This window comes from Strix uralensis, chromosome 10 (assembly GCF_047716275.1).
Source record: "Strix uralensis isolate ZFMK-TIS-50842 chromosome 10, bStrUra1, whole genome shotgun sequence".
Lineage (NCBI taxonomy): Eukaryota > Metazoa > Chordata > Aves > Strigiformes > Strigidae > Strix > Strix uralensis.
Genome location: NC_133981.1, coordinates 8879644 through 8903874, shown reverse-complemented (window position 1 = coordinate 8903874; position 24231 = coordinate 8879644).

Here is a 24231-nt window from a genome sequence, read left to right as displayed (position 1 = left end):
ATTCTTGATGTGCACGCTGACTTATTAGCCGAAGGGTTGAGTTTTGGGGCGTTTGTTCTTTGTTTTTTAACCAAACTAGATGACACAGATACAGGTAAGCACTCTGAACAAATTCCAGAACAGCTGTTCCTACCCAGGTTTCTTTTCTTTTAATTCCCCAGCTGCATAGGAAATTCAGTGCATTAATTTGGCTCTTTCATTTTAGTAGAAGGCTTTGTAGCCACCAGTGTTGAGACAGACCCTCAGGAGTACACAGGTAAGGTTGCAAAGAAAAAGAAAAGAAAAAAAGGAAGCAATTTTTTGAAAGATAAATTCAAACCAACATGACAAGCAAGCTCAGACCAAATCCTAAGCAGGATTTTTCTGTCAACTTTTTGCACCACCAGCTTGAAACTAGCCACCTCTGAAGTTTGGCCATGTTTAAAATCATAGACCCAAAGATGGTAGTTTAGACCTATTCTGTAATGTTTACCATTTCAGGCCAGCTCTTACAGATATGTAAATACTTTACTTGTGTGAGCAGTCCCACTGGGTACTATTTGCATGCATAAAGCTAAGCACACGTAGCATTGTTTGCAGAATAAGAATATGATTGACAAAGTACTTATGACCCTAAAAACGCATGAACGTACCAAAGGGCATTAACAGAGACCAGACCAGCAGCTAGGCAGCTAACTTGTTTAGCTTTTATAAATATGACTAGTCATGTATTCTCATTTTTAATTGCCTAAATACATTTGTAAAGCTATCCATTAATAACTGAAGTTTAAGCTTTGGGGGCATATTCTCAAGAACAACTTCCTTTAGATCTCTCTGTAAAGATACCACTGTTTTCAGGGGAGTTATTAAAGTCCTGGCAGGTGCAGAATACAAATCTATACCGGTGAGGGGTAGAAGTCTGTTCATTCCTATTCATGAACCTGTGTATTATTTATACAATGTTTGTGGGCTCAGCAAAGCAGAGGATATTTTTTAAATAAATGTTTATGTTCAAATAACTTTGCTAGTCTTATCTAATCTACCTTCATCATCTTAAGCACTGTAGGTGATTTTAAAAGTTTTCAAAACATTCTCTCATCTGCTTTTACACACTGGGTTTGGCAAAAAACAGTGATTTGAATATTTAGCAATTCTGACACACAAAAAATTATCATGATACCATCAAATATCTTAAATCTTCTGCAGAACAGTGTTTGTAATCTATCAGGGGGATGGCTTTCCCCGTCCTCTGTTCCTACTCAACCCCTGGGTCATTCATGTCTGTACTGTCTTTAACAGGCTTGTCCACTCCAGCACTGCAGAGGACAGGTAAATGTTAGGCTCTTCATTTTCCAGATGGCGAGATGGGCAGCACAGACTAAGGCCTCGTCCTTGGAAACGTTCACTCATTTAAGGTCCCCAGAGACTGCTGAGGGGTAAAAGCCTAAATACTTGCAAAGATCTAAGCCTGCTCAACCTCCTCATGACCACAAAGAAATGGCATGGCACTCTGGGGTTTGATTTCCCAGCTGCACCCTCATCACTGGAGCATCCTTTCTCTCCTGAATCAAGTTGAGGGTCACTCTTCTATGAAGAAAATCCGCTTCTAATCCTTACTTGTTAATGTTGGCCCTATAGCAACAAAGGCTTCTGTCTCTTCCAGAAAACTGTGTTGTAAATTTTAGCAACATAACATAGGATGTTTTCAGTAAGTTTTATCCAAGTTCAACTTTTTCTTTAATCCTGTTACGTTCTTGGCCCCATTAATCCCTGCTGGTTGCAACGTGCTCTGCAGATCTGCAGCACATTGGTCATGTGCACACACTCAAACTGGCAAAATGTACTGGCAAAGCTTTCTGCCTCTGGATGCCAAATGTGCTGCCAACACTGAGCTTTTACCAGTGGAGTCTACTATAGCCCCTCCCAGGGAAAAAGGGCTCTCTGGTGAAATACAGTGTCATTGCCACTGTACCACAGTGACCACACTTATGCTGTCACCGCAAGCCATACAGATCCCATCATAACCCCAGGTGATACAATGGTGTGGTTTGGTCTGTAATGCCGGCATGACCATTGCATGGAAGTGACACCAAGCACTGTGACAGTCACTGGGAGAAAATCCCACACCAACAGTTGAGCACTGCTTGTCTTGATTTCTTTAAATATCTACAATTTTTTTATTCACTGGTGTTTGAAGAGAATGACCCTGGTACAAAATCAGGTGTAGGCTGGGAAGAGGGGCAGGTGGAGGCAGAAGAGCTTGATCCTGTTTTGTAAGGGAGGTGACATGTATTTGGGTGTCAGCTCATAGGAGAAGTTTCACTTGACATTATCTGATGTGGTCAAAATACTCAACCCTACCAGTTGGGGTTTATAATAGAAATGCCCACTCAACCTTAACTCTAGCAGCCACAATTGTAGCAATATAATACACCATCACTGGACCTCCTCAAGCTGCATTTTGATGATTTGGCTTACTCTTAACATGTAATCTTTAGCAACTGCCAAGCATCAGGGCTCTCCTGATCGTTAAAATGTTTTGTCTGAGCATGGCTCAGATTTGCTCATCTCATGAATGCTGTCTTGAGGGCTACTTGAAAAAAAAAAAAGGGCCCTTTTTATTTAAAGTGACAATACACAGGAAAATGTATATATAGCTTATGAATAGCTACAGTGATTGTGGCGTTTTTTTACTTACTGATTGCACACATGAAAATTACCCTCCTTGCAGGAAGCCTTTGCTACGCCTTTCAGACCCTCCGAACTCTGCACCCACACTTCCCAGCTACTGAGAAGAGAGTTCAATGACTTGATGCTCATTGTGTATTGGAAGGGGGATGTGGAAGGAGTGAAACAGGCCTCTATGGTCATTGGAATCCGGCCAGGGATGAGGCCATTGGATCTATATTTAGGAGGGGTTTCACTTAATAGGGCTTGCAGCTGTGCATAGGTTGGGGTGTGAATTCCATCTCTCCCAGCATACAAAACCAAATCTTTATTAAAGCAGCAGTGACTTTGAGCCATTCTGAAGTACCCTATCATTTTCACTACACTGTTCATCTGTTAAGGCATTTATATGACACATATAGGAAATAAAAGCCATCAATAAATCCTGTGTTTTGAGTATACTGATACAATGACCAATAGCATTAATAACCTGAAACAATGTGAACAGAAACAATACTTTGTACCAATATAGTTTTTCATAAATGAATGTTCAAAAGAATCAATCCCCTAACCACTAGTGTCAGAGCTGGAAATATTATTATCTTTGTTTTATACGTAGGAAAATTTGGAGCACAGAAAGGCTTTGTGATTACCCAGAGTCATACACAGCCATACCATATCCTTACATTCAGATCACTGCGTATAAAGCGTAATGCCAGGGCAATATCTGTTGCTATGTATTTATGCATGGCTCAATTCAGTGGGACCCAGAGCACAACCTGATACTCTCTAAATCAGCTAGCAGCCCAGGCAGGAACAGTTTAACACCATAAGGTGAGTTTCTCCCACGCTGGTCTGGACAAAACTCGGTGCCGGGGTGAAAACAGGCAGTTCCCTAATCTTACACTAAATGATAACTCAGAAGGAGAGGACTTGTCCAACTGCAGAGTCTTTATTTTATGGGTTTTTCAGTGTAAAGAAGGCTTCAAAAAATATTTTTTTTCCTTTTTTTTCATAGGTTGCTTTTTACTCCATATTTGTGCAAGCCCACAGTTAAAAGTAAGAACTTGTGCTCCATCTTTAATTGAGATTTTTCTCTAAATCTTTACATATGGGCCCAGTCTTGCAAAACATTTCTGCATTACGATTCTCAGACATGACCTTTTCCGCTAAGCCACAAAAACACAACCGTGCATTCTGGTGCTCAGCACCCTGTGTTCTGTTTCTTCAGCATCCTTTTTCTTGGCCTGGATGAACACGCTCTTACTCATTTGTGATACTGCCACAGAGATCATTGCTCTAACACAGAACTTAATCACATCGCTCTTTGTGTCTTTCTTCCGATTGCGCCTTCTCTTCCAAACTTAAAATAAGTTGTTTGTATTCACTAAAGCCCTTTACAGCTTTAGCTTCTCTTTCCCATTGTCTCCAGTTTGCCGTTAAAATGTACTAAATGCTCTTAGTTAGACCATAACTCAGCCTCCTTTGCTCTAGTTAAATTTTCCAACATGCATATTTCTGCTTTTCCCCAGTCTATCCCCACAGGGAGAGAAGCTCCTCATAAATACCTAAAGAGCAACCTCCTCCACTCAGTTATTTGTTATTCCTCTTCACCAGCTCAGCAGTGACAACAGGTCCAAATGAAATCTTTTTTCTCCTCCTGTGTTTGTGGTCTAATAATGGCCGTATGTTTGACCATGACTCATTGGATACCTATGTATTCTCCCTGGCAACGAGCAGAATTGCTCCGTTTTTGAGACCAGACTAGATTGGGTTTACCAAGGACAACATAGAAACAGACCAGACTTTATCCCTCTTAAAACATTTCGCTGCTCTAACTAAAAACAAGAATTGTAAGCACTTTGGGACAAAGACCATCATTCTGTTTGGCATTTCATAACACTGAGCACAGGAGAGTCTCGGCCCTTGCCTAGGACTCCTAGCAATAGAAATAAAAAAAATATAAAAATAAAAAATCAGCTGTTTGAGTGGACCCTGTGTAATAAATCTGTCTTTACATGTACAACTAGAGAAATAGCAACATGACCCCATACGTACCTATTAGACAAGCACACAGTAATGCAAAGTCACATACACACAATGATCACCATTATAAGCTTTTCAATTTTCCACTTGCAAAGATGGTTCTACATAGAAATGAAAGTGATGCAAAAATAAAGCTAGTTATTCAAAACCCACCTTTCACAATATCACCTAACTTAAGTTGTTCAAATTACCTTGTTGTAACTGATTTTTTTTTTTCCAATTGGCTAAAATATCTATTGTAATATTTAGCTGTGAACAGAGTGCAGAAATGAAGGGCTTTGAATTGTTTCAAATTAATGGCTATAAAGTATGACTTAAATGCTTTTATTCAAAACTAATTATTTGAGAGCAGGTATTCTTATACTTCTTTAACAGCAGGATGCAACATTTTTAGCATTATGAAAAAGAAGCTTTTGCCATGTAAACTCATGGGGTGAAATCTCATCCTTGATCTTCAAAGTGTGACAAAGAGCTATTGATTGGGAGCATATTGTCATTTAAATTACAATTAGGGATGGGTGAAAGGTGGTTATTCAACAATTCAAATCTTTTAAAAAAATGCTGTCAAGGGCAACTTAACCTTAACCTAAACACACACTTTTAAAAACTTCTCAGAGTTTCAAGTGTTTCAGATAGCAATGTGATGTGTTTAAAGCAACAAATCTGTAAATTTGGAGAGTAACATATAGTGCATTTTCTTAATGCAATAATTAAAAAAGCCTTTGTGGAATGCTTTCATTCCCTGTTACCACGAAGCACACATTTGCTCCAAAACTGAGGGAGGGAGGTGGAAGGGGAGGTCTTTGCAATTTTTAATCAAATTGTATCACTCAGTTCATCTTGCTAGAAGAGCTAATAATGTGATTTAAAATCCAGATCCAATTTTTACTATAATCAATGCAAGTCTTGTTCTCAGAGGAATTTTGTTTTGATCTCAAGAGCCAAGTGGAGAAGAGCCCTAGACTGGGTCTCAGGAACACCAATGCAATTTGCAATTGCTGCTGACCAACTTGCAACCCTCAACAAGCCACCACTTCTGCCCTCCACCACCACTCCCCACCTCTCTTCACTGGGATCCCAGGACCTCAGCCCAGAGCCTGTGTGGACCACAAAACCCTCTCAAGGTGTTTGCAGTCATAGGAAATTTCAGTCACTACTGAAGCTGCCAGGGAGAGGAGCCCATGGTCTATGCTGAAACATGCAACTCGGTGAGATTTTGCCCAGAGACCAAAAAAAGCTAGCAACCTCCCCTAGAAACCACAAGCTCTGGGGTACAACCTGTCACTCAGCAACATTTTGGGCCCTTGTTGGGGTCTAGGTCCATGGTCTACCTTTCATCATGACACAAATGCAAGCCACAGAGAGAGCACCCAATACTGTGTCATCTGGCAGCACGTTGGCAGGGCAAGGGAAGGGCTGTGCCAGTTTCTGATGGGCTTTTCTTCAATCTCATTACTCAGTTTGAGTTCAAGCAGCTCTCCCCTTTCAGAGAGGATTACGCTGCCCTGCCAAGTTAGGAAGAGCATTCCTAGCCCTGCAGGACAAACAGCTTCCCAGACCTGTGTTTATTTTCTTGGATGGCATATGTAGCCCATTGTGTGATTAGGTAGCACAGCGGGGTTTGGAAAGTGGTATTTCCCAGGGTGCTCCGGGCTCTGGCTGGTCGCCAGCATCGGGATCAGGGAGGAATGTTTTCTTTCACTATACACTGGTGAATGTGGCAGAGTTCGAAAGAGGTTTTGACTTTCCCCTTTAGCACTCGGGAGACGAGGACTCCTTTTCGCCCCATATACAAGTGGGAAGTTTTTCCTTGCCAACTTATTACACATTTGGGTCCTACTCCAAAACTGCAATGAAAACTGTGGATTCTGTTATCTTCAAGTAACTTTGCATCAGATTCCCTGTGGGCTTTTCTTCCCCTGGTGTGTCAGTGCTTTGGTGGAAAGGGCAGAACTCAGAAGACTCCACCAGATCGTCTCAGCTATCTGAGCTCCTTGGGCAGTGCTGGATGCATGGCACACGGGCAAGGGCTGTAGCTAAGGTCAAGCTTCCTGTATTTTGAACTTGCTGGCACAGACTAGCTGCAAGAGGAGGAGGAATTATTTTGAACAAAAACCCCACTAATCTGTTTTGGGAGTGGTGATAATCAGAACATCCTATTTAACTTTTGACCACAGAGCAAGGGAGAAGAGCCAGCAAGGTTTTAGGAGGGAGAAAATATGTTTTTTTCTTCTGATCTGTTTTCACACTGCTAAGTAATAGCAAGGAAATTTTGGTTCAAATACAGTAATTAGAACATTTGAAGCTATTCAGTTGTCCAAAGAATGGTAGGTAGAGTCTACATTTCTGGGTTTCAAAACAATCATGACAAGTAGTGTCAGCAACAGAAAAAGACATTGTATAGATCTCATTCTTCAGATTAATAAGATCTCTTTCAAACCCTGCTAAACTAAAATCTCTCACTAAAATAGCCCTGCTTTATTAGGAATAGGGACACATGGCAACAAGACTTGCATGGCTTGCAGAGTGAACCCCGCTCAGCTGGCCTTTGGTGACAGAGGGGCAGAGTGCACATTCACTGCTATTAAACTTTGTTTCTCCAGTTACATTTTACTGCATGAGTAGATGAAATGGGGAAACTTGCCCTCCTTACTGATAGCAGCAACTCTGCTCATGCTAATGGGACTATCTGTCATCAGGAAAATCACTCCGTTTTTCTGTGCCCACTGCTCACCTCTCCCATGTAGCTGTTTATTGACAGAGTTCAGTATGTATTTAAGAAGAGGAAAGGCAGTAGGGCCTAGATCTCGGCTGGCTGGAGTCAAGTTTGCAAAGAAGAGAAGTAGCTTCATCTCACTCACTAGCTGTGATCAGTGGGGAAAAAAAAGAGTGGTGCACGGAAGTGTTGCATCCATTTGTTAACCCAAAGAAATAAAATAAAACCAGTTTCTGTAACTTTTCAAACACATAACAAAGACCAGGAAAGAAAGTGTAAGTAGCAACTGGGTATCTATCACAAAATTTGCAAGTCACTGAAATACTGGAAAAGTACTAAAAGAATACTGTTTGTCACTGCAAATAGGCAATTTACATTATCATTGCTTTAAAGCTCCCAGAACGCATAATATCTATTGTATAGGAAATTACTGACGACTCTTATCAAGGTTAACTCCTATTTTGTTAACCCGGCACTTTGCTGGGTAGCACGAAAATTTAGAGGCAGAACAGTTTCTTGATAAAATGCATGCAAATATAATTTCTAAATGTTTGGAGAAGGAGCACCCGACAGGCAACGATGACTCGGGGATGCGAGATGCGTCAGTGCCGCCTTGTGGAAGCTTCAAACTCCGACCCAAATCCTGTTTACTCACGCTGATGGCTCATTTACAAAAAAAGCTCCCCAATGCAGGGGCTCTTTCATAACATTTGTACAAAGCAATTCTGCAGATAATAAATAAAACAAAAGCAAAGGAAAGCTGGATTTAATTCCGGATGTAATCCTGACTTAGGGCAGGGTGGCACACTAATTCTCACAGCTACGAAAACCAGATTTTTTCCAGCCACGCAGTTTCAGAGGTCTTTTTTATCTTCTCAGGAAATCGTGTTTCCGGTTGCTATCACCAAAAAAATTCAAAACATCAACAAGAAAAACAGTAGGGGAAATTCAGTAGCTTCATTCCCCATCAGTGCTCTGCGCTCCTCCTTTGTCCTAGGGCACTGTGCATGCTTAACCTGAGCAGGTTTTCACGTCAGCTCTCCAATCTTCTCTAGTTTGGGTTTGCTTAACAATTGTCTCTCTCAGTATACGTTTTTTTTCCTGACCCAGCTATAATCAGAATGGACAGTTGAATATGAAATTCCTTTTAAAAAATAGTCTCCACGTCAATGAAAAAAAGAAAATATATGGAGGTTTTTTTCAGTCTCTGACAAGTTTTGGTTTCAGATGAGGTTTTTTTTAACAATATCCTATTTGATTTTAAGTGTACCTGAAAGCTCTTTTCTCAGTTTGACAGACACAAGTTATACAACTGTTTTATACTGATTACTAAAAAGAGAATACCTTGTAAGACATTTGCCTTGGACAGGACTTGAGCGTCTCTCATCTACCTCATTTCTAAGGGGTATCTTTTGGTTAGATGAGTTGAGCTAGAACCAGAAAATGAGGTTTTGTAGCCCCTGAGAGCTCTGATTCCTGTTTGTAAATATGGCAGCAGCAACAGTTAACATTTTCAATCACTTATTTTCTTGGGAGCTAGGGAAGTGTTTATATATATATTCTTAACCACTGCTGGTTCATTCAAGATTTTTCACATGTATTATTCTCATGGGATGAGTAGCTGGATAAGTGGCCACAAGGCTTCTGAATTATCACTCCCATGCACAATACATTTTGTTTAAGTTATAACCACGTAATTTAAACAGCTTGCTTAAATTATAAGATATTCCCAACCTCAAACCCAATACATTTGCATTAAGTAACATTAATGCAGGACTGGTTTATGCATTCCAAGTATTTGTGGTTTTTCAATTAGTCCTCCAGTAACAGTATCACATTATCATAATTTTAAGGTGTTACAAATATGATATCCAAATTAGAGATCAAATTCCCTATATGTTTCTTCCTTGAAGGCTTACCAACCAAACACAGACTCAGCAAAGATGGAGATGTACTAAAAATGCTTGTTCTTCATATTCAGTCCCTAGTTCCATAGCAGTAAAGAGTGACTCTAAGAAAGGCAGGTTATGAATAGCCCTTAGACGAACACTTCACAAGGTTATTCCTGAAGAGCAGGGGTACCTCTAGAAGCAATCTTTAATTACCAGAAGTTCTCAAGTGGTAAATTTTCAATAATTTCACTAACATCAGCTTATACAACTGAGATTTTTTTCAAATTCATTACTGGCTTACATACGATACCAATTTCACGTGCAAACTAACCCCCAGTGCAAAGCCTAAGTCAATGGAAACTGTAGAGTTTCATTTACTTTCACACTGGAAACGAGATGCTGTGACACAGAGCCATACAAGCAAGCCTTCTACACCTCAAGATTGGAGAATATTACTGAAACTTTCATCAAACGGAATAATGATTTCCATCTGTAACCTAATTCGTATAGTGCCTCTCCCAATTCCTGGTAACTTGCTTTCAAGACACAGAATACTGTAAATGTTTGGATTTTTTGGCTGCCCAAACTTTAAAAGGAAGAGAAAAGAGCTTGAGTTACTGTGTCAGCCCAAAATAGGAGAGGTTAGAGTTCTCAAAAGATATATAACAAATCACTGAAATGGAATAGAATACAGCTGTATGCTAGAAAAATATACATATATTTGTTGAGTAAAAACTCAAACAACAAATTAAGCTACACTCACAGCAGAGGTAATCCCAAAATGCCTTCAGTCATCCTCCAACATGTATATACTGCACAGGTGGAAAAGGAAAATTATATTCCAGAACCACCGCCCATTTCTGCAGTGAGATTTCTTGTGCACTGAGTTATTCAGCTCATAATTTAAGTAGTAAAATGGTTTCACTGTATCCAAACACCAAACTTCTTCATCTGGACAGTCCTTCCTTGCAGCAAAAATATTAAGTAACAAGTACCAGCCTTACCTGACAATCTTTAATCAAACTTGGCATTAGTTTAAAGATTGATTAGGTATGTAGGACATCAAAGAATAAACCTCAGGGAATGAAAATGATCAATAGCATTATTCTCTTAGAGTGGGTTTAAGAATAAGTTGTATTTAGAGAATATTTATGAGTCATATATAGCCACCTATTTTGCTTACACCTCAAAATATCCCAGAAATATTAATGGGCCAATATTAAAGATTATCAGAATGATTTTGTGCTTTAATATAAAAGCATAGGAAACTAAATCTTCTAGACTTTAGAAGGGCATCCAAACACATTTGTGTCCATTGACTAATTAAAAAAATTATGGAGTTGATAAAGTCAAGATGGAAATGTAGGTAAAATTTTAAGTCTAAAATATTCCGTTAAACTCAGTTCTAGAAATGTAATTTTACTCTTAAGATTTTCCTCAAATACACATATAAATTACAAACAGCCTAATGTTTCCGTATTTCAGTATTTTCAGACTAACTGAAGAAAAATATCTGAATTAAAAAATTATAATGATAATAAAGAGGAAAATAATTTTTCTCTCCCTTAGAAAAAGAAGGTTCAGCCCAACAGACTATGGAGTTCAGGATCATATAGGCTCCTACAGCTCACTGGAGCGTTAATAACAGCAGCTTCATACAGTCTGGCACAAATACACAGTATTTTTAAGATGGCACAGTTTAAGGGGTGGGAAACAACTTTGCAGAAGTGCTGGCATCTGAGAAAAATGCCATCGTTTTCCAGTGATATCTGAGTTTACAAGTTGTCAAAATACAGTTCCTATTAGAAAATGATCTTTTTCATGGTTTGCCTGCCAAGTTCCTACAAGTTGGTTTGAACTGGTCATTTCAAGAAAGTGACTATAGACTTTGCCCCTGCAGAGCCTCAAACACAGTTTTTTTAATTCAGTAAGCATACAAAGAAAAAAGAAATACAGTGTGAAAAGCTTTTTTTTTTAGACCTCTTGCTCTTTTTCCTTTTATTATGTATTAATATTTTCATTTAATATCAGTCACTTGGGTTAACCTGTACATTGCAGGAGGTGTATTTGAAACATCTGTCAACAAACTGCATGGCTAACATCACAAAAACATTACAGATAACTCATTACAAAGTTCACTCCTTTCTTTGCTCTTACGTGATGCATTTCTACAAACCCCAAACCCCACCAAGACTACCAGATTTGTATTAGAAGAAACTACACCTTTCACATTCTCAATAGGAATCGCATTTACATGAGAGATGGGATCAGCAGCCCCTGACTGTCAACAGAAGCCCAGCATAGACATGGACCGGGAACCCCATCTCTGCTACTGGCTAAGTATAATCCCAACTAAACGTATTCACCCTCTTTCCTATCTGCACCAGGACTAAAGATGACTCCTGTGGGAAACTCAGCAGCTGAAGGACCAGGTGCTCACTGCTCAGATAATTATTTTGTAGCTGTCACAACTGGCTGTTAACACTTCTCTCCTGGCCTTCCAGCCCTGTGTACAGTTGACTGCACTGTTTTATTCTCTTAGATGTATTTTTTTTTCTTTTTTTATTTTCAGTTGATTCCTGGTGTACGGTCCTCCATGGTGGGAAATACCAGTTCTTGAAGGACTGTATATATATATACAATGCTCTTTTAAGATTCAGAAAGCCTTCCCTGTTGGCTGCATCATATTTGAAGATTGTATGAAAATACATATAAGATGAAAAACAGTGTGCATCTTTTTTTACATTCAGTAAAAGGCAAGGGAAATTTTGCAGGAGATTCTCTTCTGGAGAATCTTTTCATCAGCTCCCATGCCTAAACAAGGGACCTAAAACATTTGGTCCCATAACTTCCAACTTTATTCTCTGTGTAATCAGTAGCACTCTTAATACCAAGGCAATCACTTGTGTATTTAATATTGTACTCAGGGTTAATTTTTTTGTCAGGTAGCAGACTAAAATGACATGGTAGTTATTAGCCAGCTCCAAAATTGAATTATGGACACGGAAAAGAAAAGAAAAAAAATCAGATATAAAAAGAATATTTAGAAAACTAATGATTCTGAACAAAATTAATACCAGCTAAACCACAGAATACAGAATATTTGCTTTACTCTTTTCCCAGCATTTTCCACATGGACTTGCATGAATAAGTCAAACTGAGAGCCGCAAATTTGAAGCAGAAAGAGGTCTTCAACTTTTGATAGATCCTCTTGTAATCAACAGGTTTTGGGGTTTTTTTTGAACATGAAGAAATATTGGCTCAATTTGCTTTTCAATATAACTCAAGCTTCCTTTAGTTCGGTAGCATAAAAAGGTTTAGCAAATTCAATACTCAGGCAGTGATGGTTTCTGCAATGCCCCAACATAATGTCATTAAGTGCTCAACAATGACTTTAAATAAGTAGCTTTTGGAAGTTATATGTCTTTGAAGTTTCATTAATTAGTCATATCATCGGGAATGTATGGCTAAAGTAAATTACAGTGTTTAAAATATCTACTCTTTCAATGTGAAAAATGAAAGGATCCAGCTACCTTGTCTTTATACTAATGAAGATATTATTAATTGGTTTAGCAAAAACATAGATCTAACCATAATGTGCAACAGTTATTAAAGATAATTAACTACAGATCATTGGTTTGAAACATCTAGTCCAAAATGATTTCTGAAGGGCACATTATTCTATGAGATAAAATAATTAAATTTCTAACAGCTGCATAAGACAACTGTGGCATATCTAGTGTTTTAATTTCTTTTGTTCTATCCTCATGGTACTCCTCTGTTTTAGATTTTGAAAATGCTACTAGTGTTTCACCGTGAACAGTCTGTACAGCATGTTAGACTGAAATATTTCATGTCTGAGGAAAAATGATGATTGAAAGAAAAGGATTAAAAATGACAGCACAGCTAATAATACACACACGTACGTGTGCACGTGCACACACACATAAAGTCAGCTACTTCTCTTCGAAGGAGAAAAGGAGATGATAGGAATCAAATGAAGCAGAGGACTAAATATGTTTCCATTCTAATGTCAGCTACACAAGTCCTGCTCAAACTAAAACAGCACATTTGCAAATTAAAGAAAACCTCGAAGATGAAGCAATGCCAACTTGTAGATTAATTAATAATGGAATCATACACAGCTACATAAAATTAAGCAAGTACAGTAAAAAAAAAAAAAGGGGGGGGGGGAGAGAAAAAAAGCAACTGAGGAGTTGGAACAGAAGTCTGTTTATTAAAACCCATATGTTCCAGGTCCAGAATTTCTGAGCTCACGTCTGTTCCGGTACCGTTCCCAAAAATGTTTGTGGTCAGTATTTATCACACATGCCAGTACTGGGTTCATCATTAATTTCTTGATCTCTCTCTTTGATAACAGTAACTACAAATGCTTTCAATAGCCTGGATCTGCATTAATTAGAGTGCTGTTTGCTTACAGCATTAGATTTCTCCCCATGTTTTGTAAGAAAATTCGTGTCCCAAAATATTCCTCATTTGCAGCAAATTTAGCTGTTTCAGCAGAGAGTGAGATTTAGACAGGAAAGGCAGGGAGGCAGGAAATAACACAGTTCAGTCAAGATTAGGTGTGTTGCTAGCTAATGTTGGTTTAGCAAAAGAAAGACTGAAAAAAAGACATTACCCAGTGCCCCAGAATTCATACGGTACAAACAACAACAGTATGACTTTGTATTTGGTTTGGTTTGATATTCCATATTTTACTTTTATTGTAAGAATTTTATTTATTGGGATCAACTGGTTCCTCTGTGTCTTGAGACGGGGAAAAGAAGTTATAAGGACCTCTCTGGCTTTAAAAATATTTCTTTAAAAATTCTCCAAAACAGTGGACAAACAGTGGCATCATCTACCTCAGCTCCTATAAGTTACCTTAATCAGGGATAGAAGCTGCAATACACCTGTAAATATAATTTAGGGTAAAACAGGCTTAGAAGGGCTACCAGTGGTATAAGAGAAGAATCAGACCACAGTATTTTAAAATAGAGATATTTGGAGGGTCATTTTGCGTGTTCCTTGCCACAAGGAGCAATCCTATCCTGTGGCTGCTTAAGGACAGATGAAACACATGCATTGCTCTTGGCAATTCTGGGGTCTTCTATAAGGGGCTGTCCACATCATAGAAATGAGACACAGCTGAATGGTCTCTGGGGCCAGTTGCCCCACACCTTCCATCCTTGTCAGCACCGGACTAAGCAAATGCTGCAAAGTGCTCCCAAATAAGGACAGCAGAATTTTCTACTCATTTGCTCTGATGTAAGGGAAAGCATGGGAAAATGGGGGCAGAGGTCCCTCCCCATGTGACGGTTAGATCAGGCAAAGTGCAAGTGTGGAACACTGAGATGCAGGCACCCAGAAAACCCAAGGGTAGGAGTGTGCAGAGACCTGCCTGTGCTGCCCGTTGTTGCAGATTTCCTGCTTCCACCCCAGAAATATGCTCCTCCTGAATACCTGTGGGTTTTTGTTGTGCCTTTTTTTTTTTAATTAAAGATTCCCAGACTAACACATTTTCCAGTGATGTTAGTTAAAAAAGCCTACAGAGGATTTTAGAGAGAAGAAAATGTTACTGCAAAAAGGAAGACTTTTCTTGGCAGGGTCCCCTCTCGCTCTCATAACGGCACTGCGGTGTAAGGCATGCTTCTGCAATCTTAGCTGACCTATTTGTTGATGTATTTCAGGTAGCCAGATGTCCCAGTACTTTAGGAATTCAGAAGAAAATGATATTGAACTGTTTGTCCTGGTTTCGGTGCAATCAGCCAGCTGGCTATCCGCTGCTCCTTTCCAGTCTTCCCTCCCCCGCCAAAAGCCTCCAGGTCACTTGCTGACCTACAGCACATCCCTCCCTACCTTCGAAGATGAACCTGGGGTCCAGCTACATCTGTGCTGAGGCCTCTCGTTGTGTGTCTGGCACACAATGAATGTGAGGCTCTCCAAATGTCAGAGCATGCCAGCTGATGCACATTGAGATTTAGAGCATCACAGATTTCATTGCACAAACAAATGCTCAAGAACTTGACAGGGGAGTTACCGTCTTTGCAAGAGAAGGAAAACTTGCCAAGGATGATTTAGCTACAGGTTAGGAGAGCGCTGAGGAGAGAAGTAATGAGGAAGGCTGACCAGGCACTGTGTGTAGTGGGAAACAAACACAAGCAAGCAGCCTGCAACCAGGTAGATCTCCTGTCTCACACTTCAGAGGCTCCAGCTTCCTGGCATTTCTGTTCCCAGAGGAAGAAGTGCCCCAGTCCTACTTTCAGCTGCCAAAATGTTCTTCTACCAGTGCGAGTTCACTCAGCTAATGATGCACTGTGCCTTGCAAGCATGGACATCTCATCTGTACCTAAGCATGACAGCAAAATTCAATCAAAGGATCCTCCTTGAAAATTGTTTCCTTCATCAGGGAAACCATTTGCTCAGGCTAAATGACTCACGTTCCAAAAAGAACCACCAGCCCAACACATCCCAATAAAAATCACACTGCTCTCTGCTCAGTCGTATACTCTCCAGCCTTTCTATCACGATCCTTCAGACCACCACTCTTAGTCCACACATCTCCCAGCCTCTTGCATATGGTTTGGATGCTGGCATCTGCAATCTTGGGGCAGCAGTATTGCCCCAGAACCTCTGCTTGTCAGGGGAGCATGTCTCAGCAACTGGGGTGGTGGGGTGAGAAAAGTAGCCTTAGTTGTCTTGAAGGCTAGTGGTCTCCCAGCACCCATTCTTGTGAGCAGAGCACAAGTTTGGCAGAGCTGTGCGTTTCCCTTTTTAACATAAAGCTCCATCCTGCTCAAGGTACCACCTCGGGAGACCAGAGGAAAGCATCAATGAGGGTGGGAGGATGCTTGGTGAAACCATCTGGGCTTCAAGCGGGGCTTAGCCCCTCTTGTCTCTCCACTGTTTCCTCTGCCAGGGGGTTAAATTAAGGAAAATATGGTCTGGCAAGAGCAAAGCCCAGTTTTCTGCAAAGGAAAGGAACAGCTGCTGAATACCTGGGACAGCAAATGTCAACGGGGCTCCATTAGTGTTCATTCAGCTAAAGGGCTGGATTTCCCTTCCCCCGAGTTGTATAACTCTAATTTCACTGACTACAGTGATTCCACCGGTCTAATTAGGCCCCCAGATAATAGTCAAAGTACTTATTATGTTATCTTTTCACTGATTTTATATTATACACATTTGTCTGTTAAATATAATGATTCGATTTCCCAGATTTACAAACTTCGGTTGGCAACCCACTTAAAAATCACAAGCTACCTGCCACTGGTCTGGTATGTTCTCTATTTACGGCAAGCCCAAATGTTTGCTTTATGCTGTCAACGAAGAGAAACTGTTTGGAAAAAAAAATGAAAAAAAAAAATAATTGAACATCAGCCACTGAACCAGCAGGAACGCAAAATATTTCCATGAAAGGGAATCCAACAGGACCAGTGATCTGTAGGGTAACTATTCTCAGTGTGAGGAGGAAAAGTGAGCCAAGTGCAGAAGCCAGGCTTGTTTCCTCTCTCCCCATAGCGTGTCCCATCCCAGTACTTTCTGAAAGCAGGGTACACGAAGTTCCTAGGCACAGCCATACTATTCCACCCCCTACTGGGAAGCTATTTATTTTAACAGCCGCAGAATCTTTTCATTGTGTTCTTGGTCTAAACAGTTGGCTGTGCATGCGAGAGGTACAGCTGCTCTTTTACTGGGAACTGTGGGAGCAAGAGAGGAGGTGTCAGGAAGGAGCAATGCGCCCCGGTGCTCTGCCCTCCTCCCCTCGCCGCTGCCAACCAGATATAAACAAAGTTACTAAAACAAAGGAACAACATCAAGTTCCTAGGTTGAAAATAGCCCTACACTCATTCAGGAAAAATTCCCTTTCCAGTTGGAGGCCATGCTCAGATCAGTGATGGATGGCACCACTGTTGCTGCGAGGGCTCTTCTTCCCCAAGGTGGCTGAGCACCTCCCTCTGACTCGGAGCCCAGATTTGGTGCCTAAACCCTCTTTCCAAAACAGTTCCTGATGTCACTGGTTTCAGCACTGTTGCTGGAGGATTACCCAGCACTATGCTTCTGTCACAGGGGTTCTGAGTTGCAGCAATTTAAGAATCAGTTACTGCTAGGAAAAAAAAAAAACAACATTAACAAAAAGTAGCAGCAGTCATCTCCATTGGAAAATCAACACTTTCTCTCTTATTGGCCATGAGTGCTCCCTTGCCTGCCAGCAGACCTGCAGGTATCGTTACACCTTTCTGATTAAAGTAAGTATACCACTGTCCCATTGTGCAAAATTTAGAATTTAGGTTGTGAATTTTATGCTGGTTAGGACCGAAGAAAAAATGCGTTGGCTGACTGATATTTCAAAGATGTTATTCTTCCCCTTGTGCTTAAAACAGGTTAGAATGATAAGATCTCTTTTCCCCATATCTGTCTTTCAGTGGCTTATTATTGGGTGCAATTTTAGCAAATGTTTGTCTTTTATTCACAGAACCACAGTGGCACGCCTATTTCCAAAACTGCACATTACACCTTTCATCGGATGTCATTCTTAACGCAGGTGGGATTAGTTCCCATAAATAAATAGGGCTTAGAGAGCCCAGGTGCGAGAGATGGCTGCTTCCCACGGCATCCCCTGCCATCAGTAGGTGCCCAAGCCCATCCCTGTCCCCTCTGGATGCCATCCCCACTGCTAAAGGGCAAGCTCAGGGAGCTGATTCAAGCAAGGAGTCCCCCACTGGTCATAGGGGAAGAGAAAGAGATGTTTGCATATGGGTTACACGATCTCAAACTGCCATAAAAGTTGTTTCTTAAAAGCCTGAAAGATATTATTTATTTTAAATTGAAAGCAAAACAAAGCAAACATTACTTAACCATGTCTGTTTTCCCAGTATCCCCCTAGACTTGCTGAGGGACCCTGGAACTACGGCAGGCATTTTATCTTTCCCTCTTCTAAATAGCAAGTTAAAAATTAACTGCTTCATCTTCACATTGCTCACTCCTTAAGTAGTTTAAACTTACTTTTAACTGTTACATGCCAACAAAACAGGTTGCTTAATTGATTTGACCTTTCACAGTATTTTTTAATTTTCAATCTTAGTTTCATTGTTCCATCTGGCACTTTAAAACGGCATCTGGTTAACTGTACTTAACCAGCTGATCACTGTACAGTTATTTTTAAATGTAATGTATGCTTAAACAGATGTTATTTTTATAGATGTAGATCTAAACTGCACTTGTATACGTGCTATGTCTGCATAAGCTCTTTCTGCAATTCAAATGTTGACACCAAAAATTACAAGCCAGAATGCTTATGAACTTCACTATTATGTTACTGCACTTTTTTGCAGCTTGTTAGGTAAACATCAATTCAGTTCTTTTTTCTCTGTTCATTGCACATAAATAAAACATTAGCGTTTAGTTTATAAAGTGATGAACATTTTGCTGTGTTGGATTTAGCTTTATAAATACAACTGCTGTCAGCAAGAAAAAAGGATTTATTGAATAAATAATAAGAAAGCTAGAGGAAAATGAAAGTATATATATTATGCAAAACACGGTGTCTGTCCACAAGTCACATAAGGGTCTTCTGACACATAGACATCCCATGTGAGAATATTTAATAACAGGGCATTTTTGTAGGATATAGTCAGGCTCCTAAAGCAAGAGCAGATTGGTAAAATGCAGCACAACACTGATAGCTGTAATTGTTAACAGTAACTGGGGGCTCCGTTTTTAACATTGAACAGTGGAAACCTCGAGTTCAAAGGTCCCCTGGAGTCAAGAGTTTTACAGAAGGGAAAAAAATGGAGAGTAAGATATGACTAGTCTAATAGAACTAGCATTGGCAATCTATTAAATAAATACATTTATATAATATTTACTAAGTTTTACCAAATATTGTCTGATTTTACAGTTTCAAGTAAATTAATCTTTTTTCACTAAGACCTCATTCTTCCAAACACCCTACTGAAATTAGTGTTAATTACCAAGGTTTGGACTAGCCCAGAATACATATTTTTTTCATTCATTTAATGTTTATAGTTGGCTTAGTAAATTACAGTTTTTGAATCCATGTATTCATTACATAGGTCTAGGAAACACAAAACATAATATACAAGCAACCAATCTTAAAAACTCAGCTTGATTTTAAGAACAGCAAATAGAAAAAGTTTTCCAGCCACGACACTGGGGTTTTTTTCCAGAGTAATGAATTCTACAATATCTAATATGTTATCTCCAAAAGAACTTAAAATGCAATATATTAAAAAAGATTTGTGCAATATGCAAGGGCGTATGCTACTTTGCACAAAGGAAGTGGTCGCGGCACTGAATATTTCACAGAGAACTTTTAAGTATCATTCTCAAGGTTAAAAATTGCTGTTATACATAATACCTCAGTAATTGATAGACATTTTCTCTCTCCAGAGCCCATTTTCTGTGAAAAACACCACATAACATCTGTTCATAAACAGTCCTTCTGTGAGAACACTGACACAGGTCTTGAGCTTCTACTGGCTCAATTCCCCTGCCATACACAGATGGCACGAGGTATTTATACAGCTGAATTCTTTGTAATACAAGCTCAACTATATCTTCAGGTAAGACTATGGGCAAACATGTGCTTATACTATTCCACTGACTTACCTCAAGTCATTTAAACAGTTCCCTCTGACACAAAGACAAATTGTATCGTGCCGTTATGCAAGTGTTTTGTCTCAAAATCACCTTCAGCAATCAGCACAGAGCTCTGCAGAGATAAGGACATTTTGGGACATACAAACCCCTCTAAGTTTCATGTTAATGAGCTAACAGTTATATTAAGATTCGAGACTCAGGGCTATTCTCCTTGATTTTTATGTATGTGTTTTCTTTTTATGGAAAATATTTGTTTTGATGGTATAATACCTTGTTCTTTTGCATGCAAAATGTTAAATAAAGAGACAAACTCTGGCATTCAACTTTCACATACGTAACAACGGAGCGTGTAGGTTAGCCACAGTTTTCTATATGCTGTGTTGGTTATTCCCTCTAAGCAATTCTGAGTGAATAACACTTTATAATGCATTCAGAAATTACTTTCCTATCTATCTCCATGAAATTGTGGAATGCTTCAGTTGACTTCTGAAGAAATCTAGGTACCATGACACCATCTGCCAGACGACATCCTAGTCCTACGCACACATATGCCCATGCTTTGACTATGGTCTGTATACACTTAAGAAAGAAAGCACATACATAGAGATATGCAAGGTGAGAGCCTTAAAAACTAGAAGCTCCAAAACTAAGGACAGCCTGTCAGTGTTTTGAAGTGGGGGCGGGGGGGAAATAAAACTTCGGCCAAAATTTAAAACATACTTAATTAAATCTCCTTCAATCATTCTTTCCATACCTCCAACCCTAGCAAATTACTGAAATCCACACTGGTGATTTAGGAGAATATCATCTACATAAAGGCATGGAAAAAAAAATCAGAAGTCTTGACAAAAGAATGCTTGAATACATCCTGATAAAACTTTGAAAAAATAGGCATATATTCTAGGTCATTCTTTCAAGTAGAAGTAGTATATACCTGCAGCGGGCTGGTGACCAACTATACATGGATTCTTATTTTACATATAGAACATTTAATAAAAAGGTTTTTCTGGGAACTTATCATCCTGCAAAATAACTCAAAATGTACTCTCCCTGTTCAGGAGAAGTACAGGACATGTCTCAAGTAGCCTACGTCCGTGTGCTGGTTGCGTGACCCCATGAAGGTGGGCTACGTCGTGCGCAAGAAGGGTAAAGCAGTGGTCCTAGTGAAGAGCAACAGAGCTCCTGTTGTGTGTAATGGGACTTGGGAACCCTCTGACAGGCACAACACAACACGCTGCTAATCCCAGAACTCCACCGGCAGTTACATCTCCCTTGGCGTTTTTAAATACGGAAATGGAGGCTGGATTTGTATATTGGCACTCACAACTACAGCGTCTAGATGGATAGATAAGTTTAACAGGGAAAGAGGCGTCCCTTAGTAGTGGGGGTTAAAAATTTAAAAATTTTAAAAGTGGCAGTTAAAACAGTAAAAAAATCTAGTTCTGTTTTAGCTCTACCACAGATTCCCCACGCGGTACAGACATGTCACCGAATCGTGCTGTATTTCTTTGGTCGCTGTCTGTAACTGGGAATATTACCAATGTTTCTTCCTGGTCTCAGGAAGATGTGAAATAAGCCCATTTGTGTTTGTGATGTGCTTAAACATTATAGCCATCAAAAAGCCAATAAATACATGTCCTCACTAAATGTCTTTGTAATACCCTTTTAAATTTGGTGACTTCTCGGTTATACTTGTTTTATTTAAGCTGACGAGAAAAATACAGTTAGATACAGATAAGTTTAAAGAGAGATTATGTGAAAATGGATGCTACTTGCTTTTTTATACTTTATTATATAAGAATTAACTCAAAATGATACCACCAAATGCATCATTCAACTTAAATATCGTCCTTGCTTATGGCCTGTAATATGATCCGATGCATTGTAAGCATTGTCTTGACACAGTATATGTGATGAATACAACTCAGTGTATCAAACACCAACTGTACTAAATCCACAGTAATGCTCCCTTTTTGTAAGTTCTTTATGCTCCAGTAGTTTTCATTTTTATGTAAGTATGAACCAAAGCAGCTCAGAATATGTTCCACCAAGCGTTTGTTCTTTTGCAAGCAGCAGTCACCTAATATTTATCAATTAAGACTTGTAGAATAAATAATGCAGAGAATAACTGTATAACACTGATATTAAGAAAACATAATTCTCTAAATATAATTGGACCTGCTTCTCTTAGCACTGAATTGGTTTAATTTTTCCTTCACTCTAAATTCTCCTCCCTGCTACCAAACATTATTTTACCCAAATGGTGTTTCAACTGCACTTAATGCACATTATAATGATCATGTCTTTAGCTTTTTTCTTTTGAAGTTCTTTTTAATTACAAAATAATATCCTGTTTGAAGAGCACAGCTTTGATATCTCCCTCTGCATTTAGTAATTATAAACTTGTTATCATTATCAATATATTTTGCATGTTGTTAGTTTGTTGTGTTTTCCTATTTTTTTGTTTTTAAATACAGGAAACATAATTGGGATGACAAGAGGTTTTGACTATGGGGAAACAGAAGTCCATTTCAGAGCCCTGATGTCCACAGCCAGGACTCAGTAGTCCATGACTATCATTAGGATAAAAAGCCTGGATCAGATATGTGAGAAACAGAGCAGTGCCTGGTGTGGCTGGAACATAACTGTGGGAGTCAAAAAAGCTGGCTTGGTCCATCGGTCCCACTGCATCCATCTGTTGACTGGACTGCATTATAACTAGCAGAGTGAAAACCCAGCAAGAGACATATCCAAATCTAAACTGAAAATTAACGAAAAAGAGTGATTTACATCCCTCACTCATCAGCATCTGAAAAGGGATTGGCAATCTCTAAGCTTCATATGTCCAAAACTGAGAGATTTAAGTTATTCACATTTGCTAGCATCTTTGGGACTTCTGAAAAAAGATGTTTCACAAATGAAAGTTATTATGACATCCAACAACATGCAACAAAACCATACGTTTTTAGGCAATGCAAATTAACAGAACTGCCACACTCGTATTGAAATCTGCTGAATAATTTTACTGAGAAGTGAAGTTATCTGCTGATATCTTCTGATAGCTTTACTGCAGATAACAAGATGCCAGCTCCTGCCCTGCTAGACCTCAGCATCACAGCCAGAAATGCTGGTGATGCTCAGCAAGATCTCCTCAATACATTGGAAGCAAGCATGCAAACACAGAAGGGTTAAAAGAGTGAGGTCTTAGGGAGGTCTGGGCAAAACTTATTTTAGTTTGGATTTGGACCAGAATTTGCCAGTTGAATAACCCTAACATATACATGACAGAGTATAATGTATGTCCTTTTTCTGAGCTGGTTTACATAACTGCCTCTGTAGACTATGGTCCAACAGCAGTGCCTTTTGGGAGTTTCACTGTGGTCAGTAAGATCTTTGTTTTAATAAAACTGCATAACAAAATATAGCTTTTACTGGCTGTAAAATATTAAGTGGGAAATGCAGTGTAGGGAAATAAAAGGCACATATTGAAAAGGGGTGGCATTTTTTTAATAAAACTTCCATACAATCATAAGGCACTGGAAGAGTTTGATCCTTTCCCCTTTATGTATGATTCAGAGGAGAAATGTTAAGTTTAATTAGTGCTGTGGACCCTGCAGGAATGTCTTGTATGCAAGAAAAAAACCACTTAAATATGTGAGCTAGAAAGATTTCATGCGTATATAGTTAGTCATATAGTTAAGTGTTTGCAAGATCACCCCGGAGATTGAAGCCACTCCAGGACAAGGACTTCATCTTCATACTGGCGTCTAATGCACCTAGCACACTGTTAGTGCTATAATAAATAATAATAATATGTTAGCATTAGGTGAGCATCTCTTGCATGATCAATTTCCTGCTGTTGCAGGAGGGTGAATGTTGGTGGACTTTGATCCTTCCGAGATTTTATGTTTCTATCATAAGAGAATCATAGCACATAAGCACATTTTTTACTAATGCAGTAAGTAAGGTGGCAATATATATTGCACTGACATTAAATGAATATTAAAAGGGATTGAAACCATTTCCACATCATGAGGAAAAAAACCTCCAAGAATTAGATATACAGTAGCTATTCAACTAAGATACCACTTTTAACCTTCTTCATAGATTAAAAAAGTCAAATCCATTAGAAAGAAAATCTAGTGTTAAAGGTATACACTAAAATATCTTAAAATACAATTGTTGTTGTTTCTAAGTCTGTTTTTACCTACTGACAAATCTCCCTCAACCCTGTACACACAACCCATAGCTTTTCTGTTCCCCACTCTCTCATCTCATTGTAACATCTCAATAATGTATTACAGC